Raw genomic sequence first — 10,575 nt, forward strand, 5'->3', positions numbered from 1 at the left:
AAATAAATACATTTTTCTTATTTTGAAGCGTAAATCTATTACCGGGTACTGTTCATTCAAATACCGACAGCTCGCACTACAAGTTTGGCGCTTGGCAAAATTCAGAAGTGGCTGGCCGGACGGGTGATTTTGTAAATTGAATTAAAATAAGATTTTTTGCGAAAGTTTTTGCGCAAAGCCAATTATTACCCTTAGCTGCGTACTACAAAATTGCAGATTGACCTAACTGAACAGTCCCGTCTAATAGCGAATTCTCTAAATAGGGCCCTACTATATAAAAATGTTTTTTTTTGTTGTTAAAAGCAGCGAGACAACGTTCCGACGTTTCGGCGACATCATAACGCCATTATCAAGGAATAGAAATAAAAATGCTATGGGGTCTCCCCTCGGGCCTCCGCTAACGAATGTGTTTATGCCATCATTGGAAGAAAAACTAGAGTCGGAAGGCAATCTGCCTGTTTCTTACCGCAGATATGTTGATGACAGCCTCACTGTAATCCGACCTAATTACAGCTACGGATTTCTTAAACACCCTCAACCAGGCCCATTAATTCTGCTGTCAGTTTTATAATGGAGACTGAAAAGGATGGGATGCTTCCCTTCCTCGGGAAAGAGCTTCTCAATCGAGCGCCCCAGGTTGAGACTATGTTGTACATGAAGCGTACCAATACTGGTTTACTTCTCCACTACCATAGTCATGCATGTTGACAACCGTTACAAACGAAGCTTATTAACAACTATGCTTTTTCAGAATTTCTTTTTCCTCACTCCCGTTTTCGTCATTCGTTGCCCCCTCCCACGATTTCTGTTGGCATGGAAAACATCAGGCCCTCTCAACAGGCTCGCAATCTTGGCGTGATTTTTGACGACACAATGTCACTTTCACCTCATGTTAGTACAATAGTTAAGGGTGCCTTCTATCACATACGAAATATTTCTAAAATAAGAAAATACATCAGTAAAAGTACCACAGAAATTATAATTCACAGTTTTGTTAGCTCGAAGTTGGACTTTTGTAATTCTCTCCTTTTTGGTGCCCAAAAACGGGACATAGTTAAGTTGCACTCCGTTCAGAATGCAGCTGCTCGAATTATCGTCGGTCTCAAAAACCGAGATCACATCACCGAGACTCTAAGAGATCTTCACTGGCTTCCCGTTGAGGAGAGAATTATTTTTAAAATAAACTTAATAACTTTTAAAACATTGAATGGCTCCGGTCCCCGTTATCTTGAAGATATTTTAAAATTTTATCGTCAATAAAGAACATTACGGTCATCAAGGGATCATTTACGCCTTGAAGAATCAAATTTTAACATGAAAACTTATGGCCAGCGAGCGTTTTACGTTGCTGCCCCCCGACTATGGAACAAGCTCCCCTTTGAAGTTCGAGCTTGTTCTGATGTTAATCTTTTTAAATCTAAGTTGAAAACGTTTGTTTTTAAAAAGGTATGTGACATTCAGTTTCATCATATTTGTTTTTTTTCTTCCCTTTTTAAGATGTGTATGCCATAAATTTCCAATATGTACAGTAGGGTTATATGTAAGCTTGTGCTTAATGATATTCTTATGTCCTTTTTTACATTATAAAGCGCTTAGAACAGCGATGTATAAGCGCTATATAAATTCCATTATTACTATTATTATTATTATTTACATGTCAAGTCTAAAATAGATATCTACAATATAAAATTACTATTCACAAGATTCTATCTACACTAAAATTTAATATTATAGTAACCTAATCATGGAACGTATTGTGGGCATCATACCATTAGTGTAAGGAAAAATATCAGTAGTTACAGGTAACTTATTCCAGGCTACTAGTGAACTTGGGTAGAACGAATATTTATAGACTTTATAACTGTATTGAATATGACGGAAAGGGAATACATTGGGGGCTCGAGAAGCCCTTGTTATTGAATATACTTCAGATGGAAGGGAGATACCAACTAAAACTTGTTGGATTTTATAAAACATTGATAATTGGTACGAAAGTCTGCCTTGTTCAAGAGTGTCCCGACCAAGATGTTTTAACATGGGAGTAACATGACTAAACTTTGAGTAGTCTCTAAAAACGAACCTTGCTGCTCTATGCTGAACTCGTTCGATTTGGTGAATATTCCATTTAGTATACGGGTTCCACACAGAGCAAGCATACTCTAGTTGAGGACGCACAAGAGTAGTGTATGCCTTGGATTTGACATCCGTGGAACAATCCGACAACACCCTTCTCAGAAGACCAATGTGCTAAATATTAGCCTTACTACAAGTTAATTCCAATTAAGATTATGAGTTATAGTTACTCCAAGATATTTGGTGGAGGCTGATTTAGCAATAACAATATCATCCATGAGACAATTATAGGAAAAGGGGGCAAACTTATTAGTAATCCCTAAATGATAACATTTGGTGATATTAAAGTTAATTTGCCAGGTTTCAGCCCATTCACATAAGCTGGCTAAGTCCTGCTGGAGCATTGAATGATCACAAGTATTCTTAATCTCTAAACACAACGCTGTCATCTGCAAAGAGACGCATTGTTGACTGGATTTGATCAGTAATATCGTTGATATATAGTAAGAATAAAACAGGACCCAGTACTGAGCCTTGGGGTACACCAGAAGGTACAGGCCGAGGGCTGGAGTGAGTGCCATTTACAGACCCCACTTAGGAGCGATTGCCTAAGAAGGCCTTAATCCATGCCGCAGTCTTTCCACATATTCCATAATAATCAGTTTTAATAGTAAACGCTGATGAGGTACAGAGTCAAAGGCTTTGCTGAAGTCAAGAAGGATTACGTCAGTTTGTGAGCGCGAGTTAATGCATTTAGCCCAGTTATTGACTGCTGAAATAAGTTGAGTTTCACACGAGAAGCGTTGTCTAAATCCATGTTGCTGATCGATCAGAATATTGTTTGCGGCCAAGTGTTTTGCAATGTGACTCAAAATAATGTGATCCATAACCTTACAACATAAGGAAGTAAGAGAAATAAGGCGATAATTAGCAGGGTTTGACTTTGAATCCTTTTTATGAATAGCTGTAACCAGGGCTTTAGTCCAGTCAGAGGGTACTGCCCCTGTGTCATAGGACTGTTGGAATATAGAACTAAGCCAAGGTGCAATAGATGGGGACAGTTCTTTTCGAACACGTGCTGGAATTTCATCCGGACCACAAGCTTTCCTTAGGTTTAATTGAAGAAGTTGTAACCCCATGAGCTGAGATGTCGATGTCAGAAATTAGGTTGTACGGGGAGGTAGGTTTAGTAGGGATTGGTAGTTTCTCTTGAGTAAATACTGAGAAGAAATAAGAATAATATGAAGTGCCTCAGCTTTGCTTTTATCAGAAGTGCGCAGGTTATTGCCATAACGCAGAGGGGGTATACCAATGTCTTCTGATTTACAAGATCTGACATGAGGCCAAAATGTTTTGGGGTTCTCCTGAAGGCTTGCCTCGATAACATTGTTCAAGTAATCACTACGAGATTCTTTAACAATTCTTGAAACGAGGTTCCGTTGTTTCTTAAACGCCACCCAGTGGTCTGGATTCTGGTAGCGGAGAGCTTTCTTATTGCAAACGATCTTTCTTTCTCATTTGACGTTTGATTTCAGGGGTTATCCAAGGGAGCTTGTATTTCATTGAAAAACATCTTTGAGGAATGTAATTAACCATGGCCTTTGTAAGAGTAGTTTTAAAGAGGGACCAGAGTTATCTTCTACAGCAAAGTTTTGTGGAGCTGAAGCAAGGACGTTCTCTGCAGAATCGGACATGGACTTCTTTAAGCCATCAAAATCTACTCTTTTGTGGTCAAAAATCTTGTGTGGAGGCTTAAATGATCTTGAATCTATAACATTTATTCGAAAAAGGATTGCCAGATGATCACTCATCCCAGGTATAGTATGGACATCAGAGATAACGTTTGGGTAAGATGAAAATAATAATCCAAAGTTTTTCAAGATGTTGGACGAGTAACGCATTTTCACGTGCTGGGTGAGCGAGAAGTCCTCTGTAATACAAAGCAGCCTATTGTGTAGAGCCGACGGAGGTAACTGAGTTGTTAGCAAATGGGACCTCAGCGGACCAGTCAAGATCTCCAAGGTTAAAGTCTCCTGCTGCTATTATGTTAGGGTGATGATTAGAGGATTCGAAAACACAATAAAAGGAATCTGAAAATTATTCCAAAACATCTTGTAACAAGATGCTAGGTAGAGAGTTTTACAGTTACCGATCTTAACTGATGACCAGAGGATTTCGCAATCTTTTCCAAAGTTAGGCATTTCCTCGCAAACGACTTCGGACTTAATCGCCTGGAGCACCCCCCCCCCCCCCCCCCTCATTACGATTTCGGTCCTTTCTGAACACGGAATAGGTGGGCGGGAAGACTGAATAGGTTGGCACTTCGCAGTCAAGCTTTGATTCACAGCCGAGGATGATATTAGGTTTGTGAAAGTCAAGAAGAACTTGAAATTCAGGGAAACGAGATGGACCCTTGAGGCCGTTGCAATTGATGATCATTCCCTTTAAGCTATAAGATACCTTGGTATGGGTAGGGGGAGCTGGGAGCTGACAGGTAGACAGGGCTGTTTGGTGATGGTGTTGGTTGGACATGGACGATTTTAATGTTATCCGAGGATTCATTCAGAATACTCGCGTCAGCGTCTGAAGAAAAGATCCAAATCGGAGCTGGGATTTCTAATATCAGAAAAAGGCAGGTCCTTTGAAGTTGTAACACACGCAGGGCAGCTCCATGGGAAGGTGACAGTGAAGGAGGCAAGTTTGATGTATTTAGCAGGTATTACTTTACCACATTTGATGTGACACCACTAGAAGCAAACATCGCATTTAATCGCTAGGTGGTTATATGTGCGACACTCCTGCGGCAGACTGAACGTAAGTTTTTATTACAGTTAGGAGCTGGACTGGGATTGGGAGAAATGTCGCCACAAGAAAGACGCCGGAACCCAGCAACTGAGTTGGGATCGTACGCCAAACTTGAAGCTAGAAACGTCTTGCGACGGTGTGCAAGATATCCAAGATGGCGGCAGAAGTTGACTCGATTTCTTAGAAGAGTGACAACACTATCGTGAAAACCGTGGATAACGGTGCAAAACGTAGATGACTTCAATCCCTTTTCCTTAAGATGGTGTAGTGAATCGTTTGGACGCGGCGAGCAGACATAAGAAAGCAGAAATACAATGTAAAGAACGTAGCACAGTAAAACATATACAGCCGCCATGACAGCCGCTGACCCTTGATCGTGCGTGCCGTTTGTCTGCGACATGGTCTTATTATTCGGAGGAGTGTAAGTGCTTGAAGTCTCTGTTTTCACGTTTCAAGTACCCTCAACACCTTATCAACTCCACCAGTAGCACTTTTGTTAGCTCGAAGGTTGATGACCCACAGCCATCGCATGCCTAGGCGGAAATGACCAGTTGTGACGTGACTCGGGTAGTTATACCCTTTAAGGAGCAGGATTCGGCCAACTTTGTTAAGAGTCAGTTGAACGATTTAAGTCTTAAGCTCCATACTACGATCCAACCCGTGTTTGTGCGTAAGAAAATTGGCCAGGACCTCCACGAATGTGAGACGAAACCACAAGTGGTTAATCAACAATTAATGCGTACTGTACCACTTTCCATGTAACCTGTGTGCTACAGGTACCTATGTTGGTTATACGCGTAGGCATATTTTACACGCGTGGATGGCCACAAAAGTAAATTATCTCCCGTGCGCAAACAATACGATAAGGACCTTTTCAGCTGCTTTAGAGTGCTGAAAAAATGCAAGAACAAATTTGAGTGCCTCTTTAATGAGGTGCTTTACATAAAACAATTAAGACCGCCTTTGAATGTGCAAACGGATTCAATCCGTGCTAAGGTCTTTCATTCATACAAATTTTATAACGTACTTTAACTCCTTTTGAACTCGCATTTTTATTTCTATTCCTTGATAATGGCGTCATGATGTCGCCGAAATATCGGAACATTGTCTCGTTGCTTTTTACTTGTTTATGTAATTAGAATTTTATGTTGTTGAGATTTTTATAATTTGTTGGGCAACGGAAGCGAGTGCTTCGATCGTCCTGATTATTGAATGAGTGCAATTTGTCTTTTAAGATTATTCTGTGAAAAACTGCAGAATTATAAGTGAAATAAGGCAAAAATTACATAATCTCTATCCGAGGTCTGAACGATAAACAGAAAACGCCTGATAGTTCTGTTTATGTCAGAGGTGATGTAAAAAGGCTGGTTTACGCCCTACCAGATTTTAAAAGTAAACTCGTAGCGAGCCACACAAAAAAATCCAGCATGATTTTCATTTTGGCCTTTCCTTTAGACAGAAAGATAAAACCAACAATTTATAACGTGTCTTAACGGCCTTTATAGCATAAAATTATATTTCGGGACTGTCCAATTACCCTTATAAAATAGGCAGGGAATTGAACATCTAAGAAGTTCGTTTCATTCTATTTTCCTTACGTTTCCTGTGAAAGTAGCTCAGGAGTCATGCTCGTGAAAGGAGGAGTAAACCCTGGCCTCCAGCCCTCAGAGACAACCATGAACTATGTATCAACATGCGAAGTAATTATACCTTTCTTGATTTCAACAGAAACCGTTGTATAATTCAATCTACTTCTGGCAATGCAGGTGTAAAAACCAAAATCCTTGTCTTCTATCGACTTAATGATCAATCGCTGGGAGTTTGTTGAAGTTGGTGAGACTGCATTTCCTGTGTTATTATTTGACCATGTGACATTAGGAGCAGGGTTCCCTTTCGCCACACAGCTTATGTTCAGTGGATCACCAATCTTGAGTAAAAGAGGTGCTTCACCTTCCTTAGGTTCAACTATGACTGGTGCCACTGTCAAAAAGAAAAAGAATCATCAAACAACTACCGTTTCAGTTTTAACATTTATTGTCGGCCAGCAATTATGAGCCCACTGACATATTATCCGTGGAGTGGCCAGCAGCAATTCATAATTGGTATACAGTTAAACTTCTCCTCCATGGCCACCTTGGGGGCAGAAGAAAGTGGCCATTGTAAGGAGGTGGATGTTGTAGAGAGGTTTAACCCCTTGACGGCCTTACCAGCGAAGACTACACTGCTTCAAAACATTACCAGAGCTGTCATTACGGGGCCGTAACCCATAACACCTGTTACAGCTGCTCTAAAAATTAATGACAGCCCTGATTGCAACTTTCTCAATCGCGCCAACATTGTCTTAACTGTCAGTTGTGAACATCGAGTAGAATGTCCTTGAAATTGGGAGATCCAAAAAATGCAAAAAGTCAGCGCTTTTTGCAAAATACCGGCCACCTTTTGAATTTGGACATGAACAAAAATGACCGTTTTTAGCGTCATGGTAAAAGGACAAAAATCGCGCTTTTTGCCTTCAGGATTTTTATATACAGAAATCATCATTGCAAAACCAAAAGTCAACATTCACGGCAGAATTCAGTCCTTGTTCTACCTTAGAAGTAGCTTTTTTGTTCTTATTTGTTTCCTGGGCCAAGCTACACACTTTTGTTCTAGTTCATCCTTGCCTCGCTTCGATTATCAACATCACGACCGCATTGCATGCTGGAAAATAGCCAGAATTTTTGATCGCGTTTGTTCCTCCCCCCGCCTCCCCCACGTTTTTAATATATGTACAGAAGTCTACAGTCACTCCGACCCTGCCACGGAAATAGGCAAGTTTCGTATTTCCGAACGGCCTGGAACAAGTGCTTGTTTTCGAGCGAAAGAGAGGCTAATGCGGGTCAGTTTTGGCAAGAAGACAAACAAACATGAGGAAATTGCGGCTGGGTTGCCGGAAAGCGAGGAAAATCTTAAAGGTTTAAGGCTTTGGTGGGCTCCAAACTGACTTGCCGGCTTGAGAAATCATTGTTTCGAACAGCAAAAGGAAAATCAGCTCTTCGTCGCCGAGAAAAACAACCAGCGTAAACAGAAATTGACCGAAAGAGTGAGTTGGTGAGCGAGTTCAATAAAAATGCGAAGATGGTCTCAAAATCCTCAAAACATTGTAAAACCCCGAAGCAGGTGCCTGAAGCCATTTTAATGTCAACTTTCAGTGGTCGTTCTAACTTCTTTAAGGATACCTTTCATTGCAATGGAGGTAGTTGTCAAGTATACACAGCATTTTTTTTTTTTGGTAGGTTACGCATTTTGGAAAGAGAACATTGAAGACAGAGTAAAATTATTGGAATCAAACGCTTTAAATTGTTGAGCTATTTTGAAAAAAGTAGTTTCGAACCAATTTTAACAGCGTAACATACAGCACTAGAATCGCAATAAGCTTCATTCTCTTAGTCTCACTGTGGAACTTTCTCCACACTACAGTTGGTGCATTGAACGTACACTGAACACTGAGTAACTCAAGGCTTTGACTTCAAAGTGGCCGCAGGAAAGGTTAACATAACACGTTTTAGTGTTTTTAAAAACAGTTTGTTTAATTTGGAATTGATGCCTGTGGAAGTCAGAATTAACAGTAATTTTGTCAGTAATGTTTGTTTATCGCGTGCTCTGTTTTAAGAGTTTTGCTTTTGTTGTTTTAGTTCAGGACCCGGTTGTTTAAATGTTGAATAGCGTTGTCCATCGCATAAATCGCTATCCGGAGGATAAGTATTAGGGAAACCAATTGGGTTATCCATTGTATAGAGATTTATCCGGTGGATAGCTTTATCCACCATTTGAACAACTACACGTAGGGTTAGAAGGACAACGTACTTTGTAAACTGCTGTTGACATTTTTTTTACTCTCACTGAGTTTTGTTCTCAAATTTATTAAAAATATGTGAAACAGTTTTTAAAAGTGGTCATTTATTTTCTTTTATGGTGATTGAGGTACATGTTCATATAAACCAAATTATATGGTTTTAGTATTGATATAATAAAAAATGTTGACATTAGAATTAATACAGCGCTGTAAAGTTATGTGTATGAATGGGTTATAAATACGAAAGGGTGTTTTGCAAATAATATCAACAGAAACTTGATTCACTAACCAAAAAACGTTGATTCACGTCGATAGCTCCCGCGTTTCGCTATGTAACTCTGGCGTAGCTAGAATTGACTGAATGCGTCCATTATCGTGTTGTCTGACGCGCTGTAAATTTTTGAACTTCATGCCACCGAAACTGCCGACTTTCCTTCTTTGTTCAGTTGCCATAACGTTAGTTATAGACGGAAAACCTTTTCCTTGCCATAAAACCTCGGAGAACGTTAAAGATACGTCGAAGATAACGAAACTTCGGATCGCGTCTTGAATCCGGCCCTTGGCTCTCTTGTCGTATTTGTTTTCCTAGTTCGATGGTTACTTAAGATCTAGCCGGCATAACAGACGTTATTTTTTCGAGTTTTTCAGGTGAGCGAAGAGCGCCAGACGCGCTTCGGCTGAAAAACCCGAAAAATATCGCTGATATGCAGGTTACCAAAGATCAGAAGCAAAAAAAATAAATAAATGAAAAGTTGACATTATTTGAGTGTCAATGTAATGAGCACGAAATTACTAAAGTACTGGAGGTGGGACTACCAATTTAGGTGGTCATCCGAGCCACGCGAATGTCTGGCCATTGTAAGGCAAAGGCGTTACCTCCATTTCTCATTTCTCACTAAGAGTATCGGTCCGGTCCCGGTCGGTCCCAGGAATCGAACCCGCGACCTCCCGCTCTGCAGTCGAGTTCTCCATCGACTGAGCTATAGTCCTGCCGCTGATTTAGAAACAGAAAGGGAACGTCATTTGACGACGGTAAAGCGCGCAAAAAGGACTAAACTCGACTTCCGGTGCCCAATTTGCTGCTCAGCCATTGGTCAAGCCAAGACGTCTTTAAGCGACGCACGTCAACCGGAAGTGAGGCCTTCTTCCTTTTAGTTATATGTCTTGACGCTAACAAATTTGTATTGTTAAGTTTCTGTTCTTTTATAAGGACGATTTACCCCGAGAGTTTCAACCAAGCTACTGCCTAACGATGCAAAAAGTCCACTTCCGATTGACGTCCGTCGCTCATAAACGCCGTTGCTTAAGCTCCCTAATCACTATTACGTCCCCTTCAATGGCCGGAATTTCGATTGTGAAACAAATGAGAAAATAGAGCCTGATATCGGGTTGGTTCTCTATCTAACTTCTCTGGTTCTCTTCTTGGCTTTTTAGCTGTTATTGTTTTTTGTTTGTCATCGGTCTCCGCTTTCCTAGTTTCTGTCGTCTAGCCGAATATAATCACATACTAGGTTAACGGAATAAAACGTATCCTATTATTGTGATTGATGGAGAAATGGAGAAGGTCCGTCCTTTTTATAGTCAGTTTATGCCCGTTCGGTAGCAGCATAATGCCCTCCTCTCAACCACGTTTGTTTGCGTTGCTGGCGTCCCTATAAAAAGAGATCCGTTAAAAGCCTTCAGAACAGTGTCAGAACCCATTCGATGGCTTACGTACGTGGAGTGGAATAGACTGGGAAAACGAAAACTTTCGAGTTGGAATCTCCATACAGTTCTAGTTTGGCTTACGCTGGTCCTTTTTATGTCAGGCTATTTACAAGAATGTTTCATGTTTGCTTTTGCTTAGGTACTTAAATTTTCAG

The 10,575-nt window shown here is 40.5% G+C and overlaps 1 pseudogene; it reads left to right on the top strand.

The window, feature by feature from the left end:
* The first annotated feature begins 373 nt into the window (after positions 1-373).
* On the top strand, positions 374-5,640 carry LOC140948030 (uncharacterized; annotated as a pseudogene).
* The last annotated feature ends 4,935 nt before the right edge of the window (positions 5,641-10,575 follow it).

The sequence above is a fragment of the Porites lutea genome, chromosome 9, assembly GCF_958299795.1.
Source record: "Porites lutea chromosome 9, jaPorLute2.1, whole genome shotgun sequence".
NCBI lineage: Eukaryota > Metazoa > Cnidaria > Anthozoa > Scleractinia > Poritidae > Porites > Porites lutea.